The 24,444-nt window shown below is 34.7% G+C and overlaps 1 protein-coding gene and 1 pseudogene across 2 annotated transcripts in view; both read right to left on the minus strand.

Moving 5' to 3' along the window:
* Positions 1–24,444, minus strand: part of Il1rapl1 (interleukin 1 receptor accessory protein-like 1) — a 1,504,708-nt gene that overhangs the window by 857,827 nt on the left and 622,437 nt on the right.
* LOC134484108 (developmental pluripotency-associated protein 4-like) lies at positions 1,131–22,021 on the minus strand (annotated as a pseudogene).

The following is a 24,444-nucleotide window of genomic DNA, read 5'->3' on the forward strand; positions in this document are numbered from 1 at the left end:
AGAATTAAACTGAAAAAGCACAATTTGTAAAAATCTCACAATATTTATTTAAGAAAATATTTCACCTTTTATTAATAGATTATCTTTAATTTTAATGTATTTATTGCAATTAAAAGTTGAATAAAGTAAAACATTTGCAAACATATAATCATAAATGTGGGCCATTATTTGTTGACAATTTCCTAAGATGTAGGTATGGAGGTGTGACAGATTCTCCTTGACTGAACATAGTTGAAGCCTTCTGATATCTCTTCTAACATTCAGGCCTGTGTTTTAAGTGGTGAAACCTGCTATGAAAAAAAAAGTGCACCTCCATCAAATATAGACTTAGGCAAATAGTGACAGTTTCTTACAACTCAAGGAGCATATACTAAAGATCAGAACCCTAAGCTAAACATTCTCAAAAGAATTTAAAGCTTGTTTCAACCATTTTTCCATTATGCAGAGCATTTTATTCTAGGAAAGTTGCCATTGTAGATTCATTCTATTTCACTTTGAAGAAAGTTTAGGACACAGAAAACATCCTTTTAATGTAAAATGATCACAAGAATAATAATGTGGCTGTCTTCCATTCTCATGGGAATGATAGAGTCCTAACTTTGAGAAAAGACAATTAGCCATACAGATGGCCTAATCACCTTAAACATATGTCATTTCCACCCCCAAATGTCTCTTACTATGGTTATTTTAGTATGCCTTGTCATTCAAAACTCTGTATTTTTTTTTCTTTTTAGAGGAGATGAGCTTAGTCCTATCATGAAATCTCTCTTACCCACCAACATGATCTGAGCCAAAAATTTCACTATTTTGACCACATGTCTGGTGCATTTATTTTTCTTTTATAGAGATAGGAAAATTTAAGTAATCATAAAATGATAACGGTACTATTGTTCCAATAATTTTATATCTTAGTCATATGCATGATGCACCTGTACCTGATAAAATAATTCGTTTTTTAGATAATTTTTTTTAGATTTTTTTTTATTAACTTGAGTATTTCTTATATACATTTCGAGTGTTATTCCCTTTCCCAGTTTCCGGGCAAACATCCCCCTCCCCCTTCCCCTTCCTTATGGGTATTCCCCTCCCCACCCTCCCCCCATTGCCGCCCTCCCCCCACCAGTCTAGTTCACTGGGGGTTCAGTCTTAGCAGGACCCAGGGCTTCCCCTTCCACTGGTGCTCTTACTAGGATATTCATTGCTACCTATGAGGTCAGAGTCCAGGGACAGTCCATGTATAGTCTTTAGGTAGTGGCTTAGTCCCTGGAAGCTCTGGTTGCTTGGCATTGTTGTACATATGGGGTCTCGAGCCCCTTCAAGCTCTTCCAGTTCTTTCTCTGATTCCTTCAACGGGGGTCCTATTCTCAGTTCAGTGGTTTGCTGCTGGCATTCACCTCTGTATTTGCTGTATTCTGGCTGTGTCTCTCAGGAGCGATCTACATCCGGCTCCTGTTGGTCTGCACTTCTTTGCTTCATCCATCTTGTCTAATTGGGTGGCTGTATATGTATGGGCCACATGTGGGGCAGGCTCTGAATGGGTGTTCCTTCTGTGTCTGTTTTAATCTTTGCCTCTCTATTCCCTGCCAAGGGTATTCTTGTTCCTCTTTTAAAGAAGGAGTGAAGCATTCACATTTTGATCATCCGTCTTGAGTTTCCTTTGTTCTAGGCATCTAGGGTAATTCAAGCATTTGGGCTAATAGCCACTTATCAATGAGTGCATACCATGTGTGTTTTTCTGTGATTAGGTTACTTCACTCAGGATGATATTTTCCAGTTCCAACCAATTTAGATAATTTTTAAGAAAATTATATACACTAATAAGACTCTAGAAATAGGCATATGTCTAACAAATGTATACCTAAGTGATTGTAGTGAAAATATAAACTCTTGTAATTAACTTTATCTTTGACGTTTAAAAATAATTCTAAAAGGCAAATGGACAACTTAAAATATAGAATGAATACAAATTTAGTATAAGACAAACTAAGATATAGTTAATTATACTTTTAAAGTACTTACTAAGGTATAGGATAAGTGGCATGATTTCTAGGTAATAATAATATACAAATTTCAAGACATAACTATTTACTGTATTGACTTGAAATTCATAGAAAGCATGTTATCTTTATGTTTCCTGCCTCTAATCATATACCACATATCATAAAGTCGTTAAAAAGCATTAATGAACTATCTCTATGTGTTATAAAATTAATATATGTCTCCTCCAATATGAGTACAATTTCCATGTTATATGGTAATATCAATGTTAGCATAATATCATAAATATATCTTAAATATTGATATGGGATAAATAGCATATTATAGAAAATACAGCTATTATATCACAAACTATTGTATCTTGGCCAAATATGTTATTAAAATGTCAGTCATAAACACATCCTAAATTTGTAATATGGTAATATTTTATTGGGGAAAATCGTACTTCACTTTAGAATCAGCACATGTTCAACTATTGTAGTTTCCTCTTTACTTTTCAAATGTGATTTTGAATTGAAAAAAAGAACCTGTTTAAATTTCAGAAGAACCATTTGCAAAAGTCATATATTCAAAGATGCCAAATAACATATCATTAGGATGAGTGATCATTCTACAGTTTCAAATTTTACTGCTGCAAAAACTTTCTGACTGGAAATGTCTAACCCCTCAGTTGGAGGGAGAAGATATTGAGTACAATTAAATAAGGTACACACTGGAGTTAAAAAATCTCTAAAGTTGATAGTATTAGCCATGCAGAGCCTCTGAAAGATTTTGCTATGGAACACAAGGATCACATCCAGATAATATAAATATAAAACAGTGCCATTTTTTCAAGGATTTTTTTTTACTTACAAAGCAGAAATGCTTGGAGGAATTAGAGAAAGGATTGAAAGAGAGAGGTGAAGGGGCTTGCAACTCCATAAGAATAAGAATACCAACAACCAGAGCTTCCAGGGACTAAAGCACCATTCAAAGATTATGCATGGACTGACCCTTGACTCCAACTGCATATGTAGTAGAGAATGGCATTGTTGGGTACCAATGAAAGAAGATGAACTTGGTCCTGCCAAGGTTGGACCCCCAGTGTGCGGGAATGTCGGAGGGGGGGAGGGAGTAGATGGGGAGGGGAACACCCTTATAGAAGAAGGGGGGGAGGGGAGGGTAGCTTATGGACAGAAAATCAGGAAAGGGAATAACATTTGAAATGTACATAAAAATATATCCAATAAAATTTAAAAATAAACATATATTTGCTCTTTAGATGTAGCATCTAAATACACAGCTAAAACCCCAGAATATAAATTTTACTATGCAAATGTATGTACTGGATTCATGTGCAGAGAAGTCATATGCATATCCTAGACAAGAAATAGGCTCTGAGTGCATAGAGATTCAACTTGTATAAGTAATATTTGTTTAAAATATTTTTAAAGAAAAATTAGAAAATGTGATTTAATAATGAAATTATCCAATGACTTATCAAGTCCTCTAAAAACCTTCATCAAATGTGGACAAAATTACTTAAATTTGTTTTCACATTATTTTCTCTTATTCACATTTTTGAAAGATAACACTCATAATCCAAAACAAGTTAATCTTAGAAAAATTAATTTCTTATTGTTATATGTTTAAACATAACTATCAGAGATTGTTAAGAAATAGAGAATGAATTACAAAAATAAATATCACATTATTCAATAAAAATTATTTTCTGTGTTATTTGATGTACATTCAACATGTACATACTTATAATTAAAATAATTCCACTATCAACTGGACATAATTCAGAAACCAATAGATTAGAAGAACCCAGCCTCCAGTAGATACATTTTTAGCACAGTTCCAGTACCATTAGCTCAAGAACCATTAGGAAAGAGGTAGAAAGATTGTAAGAGCCAAAATATCCAGAAGTCAGCTGTAAGAAATGGCTGCATGCATAAACATGACCAAAACAATTTAAATATCAATGGATATACTAATGCTAATGTGGGAGGGTGAAGCAATCTCATTTTCCAAATCCCAGACAAAGAACTACCTACAGGCAACTAAAATCTGCTGTGAGAGGAAGAATTAGCCTCTTTCAGAAAATGAGCTCTTTATTTGATTATCTAATATAAAGTACTAAGCCCTAAAACTATATACAGATTAATATTAAATGTAGAATCAACAGGTTATACTTATATTTGTGCAAATGTTTGTGTGAGTGTGAGTGTGTGTGTGTGTGTGTGTGTGTGTGTGTGTGTGTGTGTGTGTGCAACAATAGAAATCCAATGAAAAAAGAGACTGGGCTGACATTAATGAGTCTGAGATAGGGTTCTCAAAAAGAAGTGATATGTGTGATACAATTTTGTTTTAATTATTTAAAATGCAGACTGATGCTAAGACATAGGTTTGCTCTCTGACAACTGACAATGGGGTTCCAGTACCGAGGAACACAACTCATTGAAGATGGAAAGCTTAATTTTGTGTCTACACAAAACCTTCACCATTCTAGTGTCTTTGGTTCTAGTAGGTACTATACAAGCTACCAAAAGAGAACTATGGATAACAACTTAGCCACAAAAACCTTGACCTACAATCTGTCCTGCCTTCTAAATATGCTAGAGCAATGGTGGCACAGAACGTGGGAGAAGCCAACCAGTGTCTCATTTGACTTTAGGCTTACTTCATGAGACAGGACCCATACCCAAAATTGCTTGAGTAATCAAGAATCAGAAACTAGACAGAGACCTATGGTGAAACCAAATACAATTGGCCTAAAGAAAGAAATATAAATAAAATGACTCCTAATGATATTCTGCTATACTTAGAGATTGGTGTATGATGATACCTTGTATCATCATAGTGACTTCCTAAGGCAGTAGATAGGAACAGATACTGACAGAGACCCATAGGTAGTAATTATGTGGAGAAAAATTCTAAGTTGGAGCTTTACATCAAATCTCTATTCTCAGACCTCAGGGAATCATACAGAAGTGGAGGAGGAAAGAGGTAAGAGCAGAGGGGATAAAGGACACTTGGAGAAAAAGTCTCACTTAGTCAACTAAGCAAGATGCATATGAACTTACAGAGACAGAACCCCTAAGTACAGGGCCTACATGGGTTTACACCAGGTCTACGCATATCCTATAGTTATTAGATTAGTATTTTTATGGGACTCCTGACTGGGAGAATGAGTGGGTCTCTGACTTGTATATGATCTTGGGACTCTTCCTCTCACTGGATTAGCATGTTCAACATCAGTATAATAGTTTTAGCTCCATCTTACAATGTTTTATTTTGTCATTTTTGGTTGTTATCTCTTAGAAGCTTATTCTTTTCCAATGAGCGCTAAAAAGGGAATGAATCTGGTAGGAAGAAGAGGTGGTGAGGAACTGGGAATCAAATAGGGATGGGGAACTATAATCAGCATATTTTACGTGAAAAAAGTTCTCTTAAAATGTGAGGAGAGGTGGAGAAAAAGTTATGTTGCTAATTAGAGTGGTTAGTATGATGCCATGTCATTTAGACAAAGCAAAAATTATGAGTTATAAAGAGAATCTCAACAGGTCAATGTTAAGAGGGTATGTATACTACATACTTTTCCATGCTGCTCTCAGACCTATTAAAAATATACCCTTATATAACCTGTACAAACATAATCTACAAAATTTATTTTGATGAAATATAATTGTGATCTTTATGTTCTGGCTTAATTATCCTTCATTCAAGACAAATTGAGAGAGGGAGAAAATCACATAGCCGTTATCACTGTAGATTTCTTTGAAGCGGTTTTGGATTGCTGAATTGTCAAAAATATGCTAGATTTCTCTATTGCTTAAGAAAAATATTCTCTAGAAAATCATGCCCCAGGGCGAGTAAATACAGGGGAGAAGCCTTCTCAGAGGGGAAGGGGAAGGAAGATAGAGGAAGAATTCTGAGGGAAGACCAAGAGAGGGCAGCGTTTGGGATGTTATTGATTGATTAATTAATTAATAAAGAAAATAATATACTGCCTAGAAAACTTTTGAGATATGAGGAAGCCATGGTATAAATCTCTACATTTTAATACATTCATTATGTAGAAAAATATTATTGGGAGTTCATTTAAATGCTTTAGAGGATTTCTATAAATTCAGACATTCTGTTCTACAATTTGAAAATGAACAAAAATATTTAACAACACGATAGTTCAGAATTTTATACATTAAACTTCTTTTCCCTTGGTTCTATTACCATCACACTGGTAACTCAAATCTTACAGCAAATGCTCCCTTGATCTCAAAGCCTTTGGATATCTCTGCACATGGATATTATAGATCATTCTATGGGTTTCCATAACCATTGTTTCATTACATTGAATATATTTTTGTTGTTCTATTATCATACATAGAAGTGTCTCATTTTCACCTCACAGCCTAGCACTGAGTTAGAACAGATGTTTCATTCTTGAATATATATTTGTCTTTACTTACTTTCCTTGGTAGGTATATACTGATGGCAGATATACATGAAAATCATTTTGATAGGACATTGAGAAATATAATTGATAGTATTATGTTTAAAGCAAATGTTTAAAGCAATATTCTTAGAAAATTCTTAACTTCTAAAAAGTGCACTGAGCATACAATCAGAAAATCAGTATTAAAACCCATTCTTTCTGCTCATTGATTGTGAGGAAAAAAACAAGTTAATTCCAAATTAGATTTCTTAACTAGGAAATAAGGTCACTATGTTACTTTATCTCCAAAACTAACTGACCATTTCTATGGCAGCTATGCTCAAAAATTTTATGATAATATGTACAAGTGATATATAGGGAACATTTCTTTTGGCAAAGAACTGTTGAACATATGGGCAAAGAAGACATACATAGATTCTATTCTTGCAAATTTTCTAAATATTCAAAATGATGTCAAAATTATATTTATAGGTTCTATTATTAAATATTAACATAAGTTTATATCTATCACTCTTCTTATGTAATTACCTATCAAGGTCTTTTTAAACAAATTTGTAGAAAAAAAATGACATCAAAAGATTTTGTTGAAACATATGTGTTTGCTTCTTCATCTTGCTAGATTAGGAACTGAATTCCTTGGGAAAAGAAAGTTAATTAACATTTTCCCCAAATGTAATCCAAGTAGCATTGTATATGCTTAGGTATTTGTAAACAAATTCATGTATAAATTTGTAACACATGATCCTATTTGCAATATATAACTCATCATTAAAAAGTATTTTTATGCTTGTCTTTTATTTTAAACTGTAAAATTTCCTTCTTTTAATAAGATGATTTAAACATCTATAAAAAGAGCACAGATCTTTCATATTTATGGCTTGAACATTAATATTCATGTATATATGAAACATTTACATGAACACCTTTTTAAAAGATAATTATAATTGTTTTTCTACTTATGTAAAATAATATTTCATTTATAATATTATGTGAAGTGTTCTAGTTCAATGATATATTTAAATGTTTGCTTAATTGTGTTTTAGCATATTTGACAATCATATTCCATGGATTTTAGGTCTTTCTTTAATTTTGAGCAATTTTATTTGAAAATGGATGTCTCAAAGTCTAAAAATTAAGAGTTTGGTTAAATGAGTAAACCGAAAAAAGTCAAAAGGTTATCTTTTTATAGCTTGCTATTTTGAAACAATTATGAACTCACAAGGATTTGCAAAAATAGTACAGAAAGGTCCTTTATACCCTTCACCTAGTTTCTACCAATGATAATAACTTGTATAGTTTACCTTAGTCCTAAAGTAAGAAAAATACTTTTGCTAAAGGATATTGGTTCTGTGTAATTACTTTATATATTTATAATTCTGTATTGGCCTTATATTTACAGTTCTGTGTAATGCTCAAGCAATACATAAATGTTTAATTTCATTATCACAGTTGTATTTCTTCCCTTGACACTTTGAGACTCTTACTGTTAGTAGACTGAATTCATAGATTAATTCTATATTTTTATTGCTTTATGTTTCCATAAAAGAGCAATTTTCTCCTTAGATGCACGATGTATGTAAAAGACTATCTATTCATCTGCCAGGCTCTCAAGTAGAGTTAGTTAATGTTATTTTCTGCTGTAGCATCTATTGAGAAACATAACCTTGTAAACTTGGGAACAGAAAATTTATTGTAAAATATGATAGTTTAGGAGTTCTTGGAATTATTGTCAAGAAATAGTTAATATTTAAACTTAATTATTTTTTAAATGGGAGAAGTGATAGTTAAATTCAATGTGCAATTTTCATTCATTAAGTGTATACTAATCAATATGAATACTAACTATTCAAAACAGAAAAGCAGATATTGTCATATTAAACTCATATGACAAGAACTATTACATTAAATTACAAAGAAACACACAACTCTTATTTTGGCTGCATTGTGTATAAGAACTTAATTAAGCTGTGTGATTTTTTTCATGTAGATATTATACACTCTAGTAATAATAATATTCTTTAAGAGACTACATATTTTATATCTAAAAACTTTTAGGTATATTTATTAAACATTAATTTTTCTACACTAATATTCTATAATAACATTTGTATTAATATGTAACTTCTTAAGAAAAAAATTAAGTCAGATGGGTTCAGAAACTGTCAAAATATGATCACATGAACATATTACATACATGATGGGTTTTCTAACAATCAAGGGAAAGATTAAATTTAGAATAAGTATTACCAATGAGTTTTACAGACTTACATATTGTTAATCAAACCAGAAAGAAATCGCTTTGAAGTACATTTAGTTATCATTTTAAAATAAAAAGATAATCTTGAAATGGTTTTTAATGCTGATGAAATATAATTATTTCTCAAATAAGAAAAGCAATTTTTTGCTTATAGTCATCACTATGCATTACAAAATAAAAAATGTGGCCAGTCAGTTAAATTAGAATTTTAGTCTAAATATATTTTCTGCTAAAATAACTCTTTCTTATAAAAATTATGCTCATTGCAAGAAAAATTTTGGTCCATCAAAATGTAAGCTAGATATATTATTTTAGTATTAGCTACATACAGTTCAAATATCATGTAGAGATTTCAAAATCAGAGCTTCCAGGGACTAAGCCACTACACAAAGACTATACATGGACTGACCCTGGACTCTGACCCCATAGGTAGCAATGAATATACTAGTAAGAGCACCAGTGGAAGGGGAAGCCCTGGGTCCTGCTAAGACTGAATCCCCAGTGAACTAGACTGTTGGGGGGAGGGCGGCAATGGGGGGAGGGTTGGGAGGGGAACACCCATAAGGAAGGGGAGGGGGGAGGGGGATGTTTGCCCGGATACTGGGAAAGGGAATAACACTCGAAATGTATATAAGAAATACCCAATTTAATAAAGATGGAAAAATTAAATTCCAGCTGAAAAGTAGGATGCATTTCATACATCTTGTTTATATTCCCACATGGAAGCATGACAAGTTCTGGATGTAGAGAAACAGCATTTTCTGTATCATGAGCTTCTGGATTTCTTTGTAGATGAGTGGAGAATGCTTTGATTTTCATTCTAAGGCATGAGACAATTTTTTATCTTTCTGTTGTTGGATATAATCATAAACAGATATGTATAAAAAGCTGAATGCATCAGAAATTTAAGCAAAATCGAAGCATAGTATTTTATTTGTGCTGTTTCTGAAGTTGGGACTATGAATAGAACAGGGCTTGCATCTATCACTATTTGATAAAAAGTTAAGGAAAAATTACCTGAGATCCCGACAAAGAACAATCTATAGGAGATATCACAGATTATCATACAACAAGGAAGAAATGCTTTCCATATGCAGACGACCAAGAGAGGAGCATCAGGGAACTAAAATTACTTTTTCCAGTGAAGTAATCACAGGTCAATATTTGAATATGGAGTTTTTGATAATTATTAATCAAAGTATTTTAGTATTTAGATTGTGGAGATTTAAAATACTTTTTCTAAAAGCCCCTATATACCATCACCTCAAAAAGAATTATTAAGTAACTTCACACTTTTTAAATTTTTCTTTTCATTTCTTACCCTCTAGCCATAAGGAATCCAAAAACCAACTTAGATGTATATGAAAATAGGTGTCAAAGTGCAGGGCCAGGAGAGGAAGATAAAATCAAACCATATCTCTTATTTCTTTATTGTAAATGTTTAGCTTGTCTTTGGTTCATGCTGGGAGAGACATATGTATAAGGAGATTTCTATAGAATAGGCTTAAAGCTATGATTATTCTGAGACATATACACTACTCTGAAAAGCATTTTATCTTTGGAACATGGCTTGAAAGGCCACAAGATGGTCATAAAATATCTGAGAGAACGTAAGAAGCGATAACCTCAAAAGACTAGTAGTTAAGAACTTTGATTTAATAGTATGTCATATTCATAGTGTTTATTGAAATGATGTAACCATTAAGTCATTACTTTAGTTATTACTGTAAACCAAATTTAGCTACATAAAAAGTAAAGCAAGCATATTTAACCTTGTTCAGTGACAATATGTGTAAACAAAGATGTGTACCATTTAGTTTACTAAAATGAATATCGACATGATGATAAGATCCTCTCTCTTGAATTTTACAGATTTTAAATTATCAGTGTCATTGATACTGTTCAACACACAAACACACACACACATTCTTGCTAATATATACATTATGTACTCATACATTATGTACTCATTAATATATCAAATTGCTGTTTTAATTGAATAAAAAGTTATGCATAACATAATCTGATACTTAAGTTTTTATGCATTCAGTACGGCTAATTGTAAAGTAATTTTTGCTTGTCAACTGATCTAAATAACTTTATCTTCTGTTATCCATTTCAATTAGAGAAGAATAGTCATCTAGGGAACAGTATATAGTGAACACGATGCAAGCTGCTAACTTGGCATGGTATTATTACATTTATAAAAGTTCAGTATGAAATTTATCATTCTTTTATTAGGGGAGACTTCTGAATTAATGATGAATCTATTAGCATAAACCATGAATGGTTCTTAATTGACAAAAAAGATTTTGAGGACAATCACTATAATCTACAGAGAACAGTAATAATTATAGTTAATAATTATGGTTCAACACATATTTGAATCAATTAATAAGAATCTGTTTTACTTTCCAGGAATGAGAAGTATTTTTAAGCTCTATCTTACAAAAATTGATCTATATTTGATTATGAATAGATACCTACAAGGTGATTAATATATTCCAAGCCTTTGATAATTGCTTCCCTAGTTTTTTTTCAATTCAACCTCAAATAAATTCAGTTACTCTTCAATATCAACCTATATCTTTTAAAGTTACCTTTATTTATCAGCTGTAATTGTTGTTGGGGAGGTTTACTACTTAATAGGCTCACCCTTTCCAGTTCTTTCTGAACTCTGCATGGCTAGTTAAGTCCAGCTGTTCTGGCTCATAATTCCTCTCATGGATGACTGATTCAAACTGGCATCTCTTCGATTTTCACTGAATTGTTCTGCCTGGAAAATCTGCTTCTGAATTTCAAAACTGAGCTGTATTGACTGCACTGACTGCAACAACTGAAGGAAACTAAATTCTTTTTTTCACATTCTACAATCTTTGCCTGAACTCAACTAAACTGCACTGACTGAACTGCCCCCCCACCCTGATTCACTCTGCTGCTCTTAAGTAGCCTCTCTTTGCTGTGTCTTCTCCTAAGAGTTAGGTGTATCCTATTGCTGTCTCGTTCTGTTAAAGCTTCCTGATCATCACTTTATCTGCCTCTCGATTAGATGCCATTTTCAAATATGGCTGCTTCCTTCTACAAACTAACCTTACCTTCGTTGTTAGGATTTAAAGATGTGTATTAAGGGCATGTCTGTATTCTAGCCCTATCATTCTATAATCCAGGATAAGTCTGTATTCTGGTCAGATCATATCTTTGGATTTGATCCCTTGCCAGAGCACCTGTGTTGTTGGAATATAATTCCTCTACATACCTGAATATTCATGTATCTCTGTGACAGTCAGCACAGATTGATGCTCAATAGAAAAAAAATGACTGACTGAATATATAGAGTTGCCTAGTATTTTTTCCTTCTTTTTTTTACTGGATAGATTTCTTTATTTACACTTCAAATGTTATTCCCTTTCCCAGTTACCTGTCCATAAGTCCCCTATCCCCTCTCCCTTCCCCATAAGGGTGTTCCCACCATCCATCCTCCCTTAATTCCTCCGATATTCCCCTGCACTGGGGGGTCCAACCTTGGCAGGACCAAGGGCTTCCCTTTCCACTGGTGCCCCAACAACAGCTGTCCAATATTATATAACCTTTTTATGATCATAAAGTGCTTTTGAAAATCGTACAAGATATATTACAATGACATCATATGTCACCAAACTGTGAAAATACATGTAAATCTCTTTATATTGCATGTCCATCAGAACATATATCTTGTTGTACTAATAATAGTAATAATAGAAACCATTTTTGTTTGTAATATTTTACAACAACAGAAAACAAAACCAAGTATTAACACTAACGTAATGCAACCCTGGGAAACAGACATGCAGCTAAGTCTAAGAGGCACAAACTAAGTCTGTCCCTCTGACTGCTGAACTGGCTATGACCCTGATGTGCTTCTGACAGGACAAGCAACTGTTGTATCTGAAGATGTCATATTCCTGCCCCAGGAACTCCTCACAACAAAACACATAGAAAATGTTTTTATCTTCACACAAGTCTAGGAGGCCATTTCCTGTGTTCAGTCATCATGGTTAACAGAATTTAACCTTTTCGTGGCCTCCCTGGCTTTTCCAAGGTACATAAGCACCAACTAACTTACAATACCCCATAATTTCTGGGTGAGATGGGCACCTTCAAAGGCATAGATCTGGATTTCCGTCATTCTCTAGTGTCAGCTGCAGTTCTGCAGACCATTCCACAAGAGTTGGTGATGCCCGAAACTAGCCCAAACTTAAGAGATCCAAGACTTAAGACCTTGTCCCTCTGACCATACTTGGGGCACAGCATGTTGTCCTATATGTGTGTGGATTGAAAAGTGCAGGCTAGAAGCAGGAAGAGGACTTTCCCTTTCTTCTCAGGTACCCAGGTTTATCTGGCATGGAACTGCAGCCAAATGCAACCATTTGAGGTTGCAGGAAGGCTTTTCACATGAACCACACATATTTCCCCCGTAGGTCTCAGATGCAGGTGTTTCATTGGACTGCATTGCCTCAGTCCTTTCATCATTGGCTACAATTCTGGCCCAAGACACCACCAACACTGCTTCGGAGGCAATTATAATCATAATAGTGGTTCTGACTTCTTCATAGAGCACAGGAGGATAATTCAGGACAGGTACAGCTCCTCTGGTATAGGGACAATTTCAAGGGGAACTGTCACCCGAGACTTCCTCCCTCTCTCCAACCCCTCTTCAATTTTTTTGTCAGTTGTCTTCATCCTTGCCTATTTTGGTGAGTGAAGAACATTCTTCATATAAAGCAATTTTCTGGGAAATCCCCTTCAAGGAGTCACTTATAAGCTTTCAATTTCTGGAATTTTCTGCTCAACTTCTTCTCCTGGCACCATGGCTGTAGTTTATCTTGATGAATAAAGTTCACTGGGGGCAGAGATTCTCAAAAAGGATGAACTATTACCTTCCTAAGAGTATGTTCTGGAGTTTCGGTATCTTTAGCTTTCTCTTTTGATTTACAACCATCATCTTTCACTGGCTTTCCTTTCTGTTTGTCTGTTTGTTTATTTTCTCCCAATTGCTTAGGTCTTCAGAAGATGTGATTGGTTGACTAGACATCTGGCATTCTCTTTTTTCTATTGACTCTTCCGTGCTCCTAATCTTGCTTCCAATAATCTTCATTCTTGAGATTAGATAAAACCTCCAAAAATGTTACTCCATGTCTGTAGGGTAGTCGCACAATGAATAATGCATCTGTCTATGGATCAGAAGATTTCATGTTTGACCCCAGTCTGTCTAATTGGGATCGATATTCCTTTACTTACATCCCTTGTTAATCATCTCCCTATGCTGCTAGAAACCAACTATTAATATAAATGGTCTACTGGGATTTCTAATATCAGATTTTACCAAGTTGATCTAAACCAGTAATTATTATGCAAATTAGTAAATATTGGATATATACTAGAGATGGCAAGCCTGAAACTCTTGTTATTTATATGGTTTCATAATTTTGAACAGAGAACTAGGGATAGGACTAAAATAAAATCTATGAAATTCAAAGTTAATTAGGTGATTTACATTTTACATTTCTGCATGCCTTTGGTGTTATGTGTTCTATGTCTATATTATGGCATCATTTTTAAAAATATTAATTTTCATTTTTTGAGTATGAGTGTTATATACATATGTACAATATGTATGTCAATAACCTATGGAGGATTCAAGCAGGCATCAGATCTTCTGTAACTAGAGGAGAGAGTTTTGAACTGCCTTGCATGCTGGGTGAAAAGAGCAGCAAGCTCTGTTCCATCTCTCTAGCCCTCATGTTTTCATTTTCATGCCATTGTGAGATGATAGTCAATAAAATAGAGTGTTGAAAGTACATTCCTCACACCAGATCCTGAAACCCCCATTCTGCTCCACTTTCTTCCTCTTCCTAGTTTCCTCCCTCCATCTACCTCTTATGACTATTTTACTCCGCTTTTAAGTGAGATTCAAGCTTCTTTGATTGGTTCCTCCTTCTTGTTTACCTTCTTTGGGTCTGTGGAGTGTAACATTTTTCCCATATTTTATGGCAAATATCCACTCATAAATGAGTATAATCTTTGCATGTCCTTTTAGACTAGGTTACCTTACTCACAATAATATTCTCAAGTTCCATCCATTTGCCTGCAAAATTCATCATGTCTTTGTTTTTAGTAGCTGTATAGTGTTCCATTGTGCAAATGTACCACATTTACTTTATCCATTCTTCAGTGGAGGGACATCTAGGTTGTTTTCAGTTCCTGGCTATTATAAATAAAGCTTCTATGAACATAGTTGAGCATGTGTCTTTGTGTGATGTTAGAGCATCTTTTGTGTATATGCCCAGGATTGGTACAGCTGCATCTTGAGTAAGAACTATTTCCAGTTTTCTGAGAAACTGTCAAATTGTTTCTCAATTTGGAAATCAATTGATTTCCAAAGTGGTTGTATAAATTTGCACTCCAATTCGCACTGAAGTGTCCCCCCTTGGTCCACATAGTCTTCAGTATCTGCTGTCTCTCTAATTGGCTATGAAGATGAATGTAAACCTTCAATTGACAGGGGTGATGGGGGGCATCTCCAGGATGAGACAGAACTGGAATAAAGGATGCACCCATGAATCAACAAGGATTACCTTAGCTGTGACTCAAAATATTGGGGTCTTATGAAACCTGAATATGACACCTCCTGTAGCCAGGCAGAAACCCCAGTGGAACAGTAGAGACACCAACCCACCCAGAAAACTTTGAACCTAAAATATATCCAATCTACAAGAAATGCAGGCATTCACAGGGGTTGGAGCAGACTAAGGGAATGGCCATCCAATAACTGGCTCAACATGAGACTCATCCTATGGGCAATCATCAATCCCTAACTCTATTAATGATACTCTGTTATGTTTGCAAACAGGAGCACGTTGTTCTCTGAGAGGGTCTACCCCACAGCTGACTCAGACAGATACAGAAACCCATAACCAAACAGGGATGGAGCTTGGGGACTCTTATGGGGAAATAGGAAGAAGGATTTCAGGCCCCAAAGGGGATAGGAACTTCACAAGAAGACCAACAGAGTCAACTAACCTGGACCTTTGGTGATCTCAGAGTCTGAACCACCAACCAAAGAATACATACAGGCTTGACTTAGGCCTCCCAGCATATATTTAGTAGATGTACAGATTGGTCTTAATTTGAGTCCTAAACAACTTAAACAGGGATTAGCTCAAAAGTTGTCACCTGTCAGTAGGATATGTTTTTCTAGCTGGGCTGCCTTGTCTGGCCTCAGTGGAAGAGGAAGCAACTAGTCTTACAGAATCTTGAAGTGCTAGGGTGGAGGGATTCCTGGGAAGGTCCCACCCCATCAGAGGAGAAAGTGAGGATGGGATGGTGGAAGGAGTATGGGAAGGGGTGGCCAGGAAAGTTACATTAAGTAGGATGTAAAGTGAATATGTAAAAAATTAATTTAAATTAAAAATAAGGTTGTACATTTCTTTACTTTAAATTTTGATAGTGTGATGGAAAACCTAAGATACTAAGCATGAATCTAGTTTTAATAATTTATGTAATTATTTCTCAAAAATAAAAAATCACTAAAACCAATAAATAAATACATAAAAAGTCAATGGATGAATGCCAGCATCCTATCTTGTAAATGATGTTCTATTTTTTCTATTGGCATGCCATAAATTCTTAGTGAGCATCTGTAGCATCCTTTTTATAATGTCTGAGAATTTTACTGTATCACAAACCATCAATGGAGCTAATGCAAAAAAACTACCAAGTTCACATGGATAATTGCAGATCTTACTACTAAACATCCTAAAAAAATGTTCAAAAACTATGTAACACAACCATCCTTCTTTCTCTTTCATATTTACCAATAGCAATATGATAATCTTACCTTCCAAATAGGAAATGCTGAAATTATTGAAAAAATGCATGAATTTATTTCATATGAGAATATAGCTTTTATGAAATATTATATCACAGAGAATATTATATATTTATTAAGGTAATAAAGGAATATAAAAATGAAAGGAAAATGGAATAAGGAATGGGAACTAATTTTTAGAGTATTACATCTGTTTTAAATGTGTTTAATAGATTATTTCATAATAACTTCACAAAAGAATACACATAAACATTATTTTCACTATCCAGTCATGTAAATTATATTAAAGAGGTTACAGAAACTAGATAGCTAATATGCTCAGAAGACTAGATGTAGCTGACTCAACAATTCATGTTTGGATTAGAGAACCAAACTGGAGGGACAAAACATAATTATATAATTGTTGTCTTTGGGCCTCACAGTTTTATTAAGCCATTCATAGTAACAATATTTCACAAGCAATAAAATTTCAAATTTCAAAGGGGAAAAGACTTTGAGAGACATCATGATTACAATAGTGTATGCTTATATCCAACTATAGCACAAAATGTTTATTTAAATATTTATGAAAATTTAATATTCCTACAACTTTTCTTACACATGCAATCCTATTCATTTTGGTCTGATTCTACACTAGAGTCTTCTGTCATATCAATATTCTTTATCAGTTTTAGTTTGAGAAATTACAGGTAATTAATTACTCTCTATCCATCTAGATCCACCTAAATTATTACAGAAAATGGAATGCAAAAGTTTTAATGTGCACTAGGGAAAAATCACAGTGGCTGTAATTATTGATAATTAAATGCTTTTAAAATTAGGAAGATAAATATAGTACTATCTTGCCAGTCAAATTCCTAAGAGTCATAAAAGAATGGTCATGCAGGGATTGCTTAAAGGGATGGTAGTTTTTGTTTTTGTTTTTTGTTTTTGTAATGACAGTTGGAAAGAAAATTATCCCAAGAGTTGAGGCTTTTAGCAATATGTCCTCCTGAGGAGGTTTTAATAATTTGAATGGAAAGTGAGTGACTCACCATAATATAATGGAACTTATTTTGCCTTTACAGATAGAGGAACATGAATGTGAACTACATTTTGCTGGTAATATTTGGCACACTTTAGTACAAAATATAAAGCTGGATAGCTCAGAGTCTTCAGATGAAACCAAACGTGAATAGATAAAAATTCAACAAAATGATTCCCAATGATATTCTGCTATGTTCATAGATCAATGCTTAGCCCAATTACCATTAGAAAGGCTTCCTCCAGAAACTGATAAGAGTAGATTCAGAGACCCACAACCAATCATTAGGTGAAGCTCAGTTAATCCTGCAGAAGATGAGGAGGAAAGATTTAGGATCCAGAGGGATCCAGGACAAAGAAAGATCATAGAACACATAATGAAGGAAACAGAATTGAAAGGGGCTCATGGATCCTGAACCAAAAATCAGTAAATGTTCATAGGTTTGCTACAGATTTTTTGAATATGTGTTAGAGTTGATGCCTTTGTGTTCTTGTGGGAATCCTAACAGTGGGATTGGGCAGTATCTCTGACTCTACGTGCTCTTGGTGCCCTTTTCTTCCTACTGAGTTGTCTCGTCCAGACTTGCTATTAGGATTTGTGTCTAGTCTTATTGTATCTTGTTATATCATGTTTTTGGTATCCCTGGGACACCTGCTCTTTTATGAAGGGTAAGAGAATAGAAGTGCATCTGGGAGAAAGCCAAGGTGGGGGCTACTGGAAGATGAGGAAGAGGGAATTGTGTAAAATATATAATAAGAGAATAAATCAAAAAACATTTGCTTACAATTTAAAAAGGATCTCAACAAGGTAGTTTAGACATGCTTTTCAGAGATGGAAATGTTTCTTTCTCGTGTTTGTGTGTGTGTGTGTGTGTGTGTGTTTCCAAGCCCATTAAGTCCATGCTATTTAAATCTAGGATACGTGCACTGGAATTAAAAATTTCTCCTAATAAAACATACTACAACCTAAATAGCAGTGTAAATCAAATAGTATAATGATAAGAATTGTGGAAAATATGAGATAAGCTGGCTGCATAAGGCTGATAATATATTTATGTTCAAAAGGTGTTGGTGAGAAATGTCCATGAGTATCTCATCTATTTTTAAGTCTGGTAGGCAGAGACACTTTGTCATACATTAGTTTCTTAAAGATTTTGTATATCAGACATCTTATAGAATAAATACAAAGTCTTCTTCTGGAGCAACATGACAGTATGAGTATGTTTACAGTCGAATAGAGATTTGTCCTCTGTGGTATTTGGAATCCTCTCCTGTCTTACAACCCATTGTGCTAACATATACCTTTTGCCCTTCAACACTGCAGTGGAAGCTCCAGGTTCAACTGGAGCTTGTGAAATTATTATCATAAAACATCTTTGTCTGACATACTAATGTATGTTATGTGCTAGTACTCATGAATTTAATGTATTTTATATTGTCAAATTTCAAATAGGGACAAATTTTAGACTTGTCATAATTGTAGGTTGGTTTTTGAGATTAGGAAATGTTTTTAAAAGAACATTCTTTTTTTTCATTGCATACAATGCAGCAAATAGTCTAGACTCTGCAATTGAAAACACTCAGATGACTAAATAATTTCATTGCTGTACAGAAGAAAATTCAAATACCAATTCCATCACTTGTTTGTTAAACACTGATTTGCTTACATATTAAATATTTTAGAATAGTGCTCATAAATCAAAGATATGGTATACTATTCCTTCAATAATCAATAAATATCATAATTATTAATTATATTAAATACTTTAATTAAAGAATTGTCACTAAATCTTTGCATATTTTAGTTTACATGTCCTCCTCTTAGTTATTACATGCTTCTTACTTATCCTTCCTTCATTTCTTTTGTTAAAGCGAGTCTCATTCTACATAAGCACATGGAGACTTTTCTTGCTATCATTGCTGTGATACCTGAACCCATCTAGTAAAAGTCATTTCTTTTCTTCATGCTGGCCATACAATGTATATTACTAAGCAACTGTATTCTTCCTTAGAACCTTAGAGTCATATCTCTTCCATAAATTGCAAATCACCCTAATGTCAAAGTTAGTAATTAAATGACTTTTATGGCATGCTAGAAATAGAATGAATGGTATTTAAAGTATGATTTCTAATTGGAGATCACTGAATTTTGAGAAATAAACCAATGAAAATTGAGACCTTATTGTACTATTTGTAGTAAGTCTTCATTGAACATTTGTTGCCACCTAGGCATTGTGCTTATCACTTTATTATTATGGTACTCCCTGAAATTACTTATATGATTAATCCCATTTTATATCTAAAGAAAACTTAACAGGAGTAACTTAACAGCAGTTTCATGATGAACTAGTTTTAGGAGTCCAGGCCATCAAATTTCTCTTTAAGAAGCTAAAATGTGAAAATATAGATCTAATTCGAAATTTGCCAGCATGCTTATTTCTAAATAAACTGTTTCCAGTCCATTAGAATACTCTGTAATTGCATGAATGATATATGCAAACTTAGTGATCCACTTGACAAAAGCTTTTCCTAGTACACTGACATCTATAAATATATTTAAAGATTCATGATCATTGCCTGCCCCACATGTGGCCCATACATATACAGCCACTAAACTAGATAAGACGGATGAAGCAAAGAAGTGCAGGCCAACAGGAACCGGATGTAGATCCCTCCTGAGAGACACAGCCAGAATACAGCAAATACAGAGGCGAATGCCAGCAGCAAACCACTGAACTGAGAATAGGACCCCCGTTGAAGGAATCAGAGAAAGGACTGGAAGAGCTTGAAGGGTCTTGAGACCCCATATGAACAACAATGCCAATCAACCACAGCTTCCAGGGACTAAGCCACTACCCAAAGGCTATACATGGCCTGACCCTGGGCTCCAACCTCATAGGTAGCAATGAATAGCCTAGTAAGAGCACCAGTGGAAGGGGAAGCCCTTGGTTCTGCCAAGACTGAACCCCCAGTGAATGTGATTGTTGGGGGAAGGGCGGTAATGGGGGGAGGAACACCCATATAAAAGGGGAGGGGGAGGGGTTAGGGGGATGTTGGCCAGTAAACCGGGAAGGGGAATAACAATCGAAATGTAAATAAGAAATACTCAAGTTAATAAAGTTGGAAAAAGAGAAAAAGTAAAAAGTATCATTTAAAAGTGTAAAGATGTCAGTTTCATAATGTATCACAACACTGAATATTTGGTTAGACCTTCAAGGAATTATAAAAATAACCTTGACTTTGGTACCACATAATACATTAAATTCAGGCTGATAGAAATTTGTCTTTATAATATATATCGAGTTAAAACAGTATTTTATTTTGTTTTCCACAAAATTCTCATTCAAAGTCTAGGAGAATTCAAAGAACATAAGAATATCAATGGTCAATGTGTAATATTAGTAGTTCAGTAGCATTCTGTAGCAGCCTGGTAGATTGTGTTATAAAAAACAAATTTTTGCCTGATAATTATTAATATATCCTTTCTTGCATATCAAATCATGGACTATCACATGTCAAATGTCATCATATGTGTACCCATCAGCAGTAGTTAATTGAATTCATTCATCATGACTTTTTAAAGCTTCTACCATTAAGAGACATTTCTGAAACTAAAAACACTAGTAAATGTGATGACTTCTGTCTATTCATATGTAGTCTACATATGTAAACAACATTGTGAACACATGATTACAATAGCATTCATTTCAAAATAGTTATACAAATTTGAAATGAGTTCATAAAGAAATGGACAGTTTTAAGTAGCAATGCAATTCACAAAAGTTTGTTGAGTTAAAGTCTTTAAAATAATCTACATCTTAAAAACAGAAATAAAAGTAAAGGGACAAAGTGTGAAGGGAGGCCTCTGGTCTAGTAAAAATACATAATAAAAGTAAAAGTTTGGAGCAGATGGTTGGGAAAGAGGTCAATGTGCAAAGGTAGAAATGACAAAAGAGTTAAAGGTATAATGTGCTGGTATATCCTAGCCTATAAAAATTTAGGAGGCATGGGGATTTTTTTTAACAAGTAAATTACAGGATCTCATTTCAATTTAACAGAAAATGATATAATAATTCAAATTAGAAGGTATGTAATTTAAAGAATGGGAGGATACTAGAAACGAATACTAACTCAAATGGAAGCTGATTGGATACTAAGATAGCAGTAGGACTAAAGATGAATGACAGAATAAGGTCATAATATCTACCCCCAGCTTACATAAAAATATTTCATTTGTTTTTTCTTCTGTTGTACTATTAACTGTGATTCTGAAATTTTGTTATTGGGGTATGCAAATATTTATATAAAATGATCACTGTATATAATTATCTATGCTAATTGCTTCATTGGTTTTACAATTATCTTAGAAGTTAAAATGAGCACAAGTCTGAGGTAAAAAATAATCATGCTCTCCTTACCGATACCTTTGCATCATGTTGTCTACCAACTATGTACCATTTTTCTGTTTTTAAGTATCAGTTAAAATATTTAATAAAAAATCCAACCCAAACTAATTGTATTAACTACAGAAATTGAAAATCTAAAATGGTTAGAATGGACATGTATTCCTTCTGTAGATCCTAAAAGAAGAGGAGGAAGAGGAGGAGGAGGAGGAGGCGGAGGAGGAGGCAGAGGAGGAGGAGGAGGAGGAGGAGGAGGAGGAGGAGGAGGAGGACAACAATGTCGACTACGTTGACGATGATGATACCTTTTACAACAGATACAAGCAATTTAATTCCTCTTGTCGTGCCTTATTCCACTTTGTCTCTGCTACAAATTATCTAGTTCTACTTCTTTGGCTTTCCACTGGTCTTTACCTTTGTGATTTGACTGTAACCGGGTGGACAATCATGAATAAAATTCTCACTTCAAGATCTTCAACTTAGGAAATATGCAAAACCACCTTTTTAAATATACGGTAACAGCTACCAGTTCTGAAATTTAGAATAAAATCATATTTGAAAATTGATCATTGTGCTCATCATAGAGCATATATTATAAAATTTGTGTAATATTTTGCCAGTTCCAATGTGAAAAATCACTGTCCCACAACGACTGTAGTGCTGAAAGATTCTTCTAGACATATACAAATGTAGAAAATATTATAATTTCATGAGTCTATGATGCAATATAAACATTAAAATTATTTCTATTTTAATGATTTTGTTTATATTTCAGTAGTATATATTGTCTTGCTTTACTTTCACTGCAATTTTGCAAAGGCCATTTTTTTGTCCTTTTAAAAATCAGAAGCTGGAAAGAACCCAGATGACCTTCAACAGAGCAATGGATACAGAAAATTTGCACAATGGATTATTATTCAGCTGTTAAAAACAATGACTACAAGAAATTCTTAGGAAAGTGGATGGAACTAGAAAATATCTTCCTAAGTGAGGTAACTGAGTCACAAAAGAACACACATGGTAAACACTCATTGTTAAGTGGATATTAGCCTAAAAGCTTGGAATACCTAAGAAAAAATTCACAGATCATAAGAAGCTCAAAAAGAAGGAAGACCAAAATGTGGATGCTTCATTCATTCTTAAAAGGGAGACCAAATACTTACAGGAGGAAATACAGGGACAAAGAGTGGAGCAGGGACTGAAGAAAAGGTCACCCAGAGACTGCCCTACCTGGGGATCCATCCCATATGCAGCCACCAAACCCAGTCACTGTTGCTGATGCGATGTAGTGCTTGCTGACATAAGCCAGATATGTATGTCCCCTGAGAGGCTCTGCCAGAGCCCTACTGATACAGATGAGGATGGTTGCAGCTAACCATTGGACTGAACAAGGGAACCCCAATGAAGGAGTTAGAAAAAAGACTGAAGGAACTGAAGGGGTTTGCAACACCATAGGAAGAACAACAATATCAACCAACCAAACCCCACCAGAGCTCCCAGGGAATAGACCACCAACCAATGAGTACACATGGAGGGATCTATGACTCCAGCCACATATGTAGCCGAAGATAGCATTGTTCAACATTGATGGGAGGAAAAGCCTTGGTCTTGTGAAGGCTCATTTCCCTCAAGTAGGGGAATGCCGGGGCATTGTGTTGGGAGTGGCTGGGTTGGTGGGAATGGGAACATCCTCATAGAAACAGTGGGAAGGTATATGGGAGAGGGGTAAAGGGGATAATATTTGAAATGTTAATACAGAAAATATCTAAGGCAGGGCATTAAGTGAAATATGGGGTTGCTATCCCAAAGCTCTGACCCATAATTCTTCCTGTCTGAAAAAAAAACCTGCAGGGACAACAATGGAGAAGAGCCTGATGAAAAGAAAGTTCAGTGATAGGTCCAACGTGGGATCCAGCTCAAGGGGAGGCCCTAAGCCCTCACACTATTACTGAGGCTATGGAGAGTTCACAAAAAGGGTCCTATCATGACTGCCCTCCAAAGACCCAACCAGTAGCTTCAAGAGTCAGATGCAGATATGTGACTCAATTAACCTCGACCTGTGAGATCTCTCAGACACACTGCATCACCAACCAGGCAGCATACCCAAGCTAAGATGAGGCTCCAACACATATACAGCAGAGGACTCCTGGGTCTGAGTCCAGTCAGACAAGATGCACCTAATCCTCAAGAGGCTGGAGGCCCCATGAAGTTTAGTGGTCTGGTTGGGTGGATGGTGTGGGGACATCCTTGTGAAGATGGGGTGGGGAGTGCAGGGAGCTGCAGGGACAAGGTATGATACATGAAACACTCTAGGGGTGGACCCAGGAAACAAAGAGAAAATATCCAAGAAAAATAAAATTAAAAAAAAGAAATCTTCCAGTTTAGTCCTGCAACTTCTGGATTCCAGTTCTTAATGCGGCATACATGTCTGTAAATTGACCAATACAAAGCTTTC

This window comes from Rattus norvegicus, chromosome X (genome assembly GCF_036323735.1).
Source record: "Rattus norvegicus strain BN/NHsdMcwi chromosome X, GRCr8, whole genome shotgun sequence".
Lineage (NCBI taxonomy): Eukaryota > Metazoa > Chordata > Mammalia > Rodentia > Muridae > Rattus > Rattus norvegicus.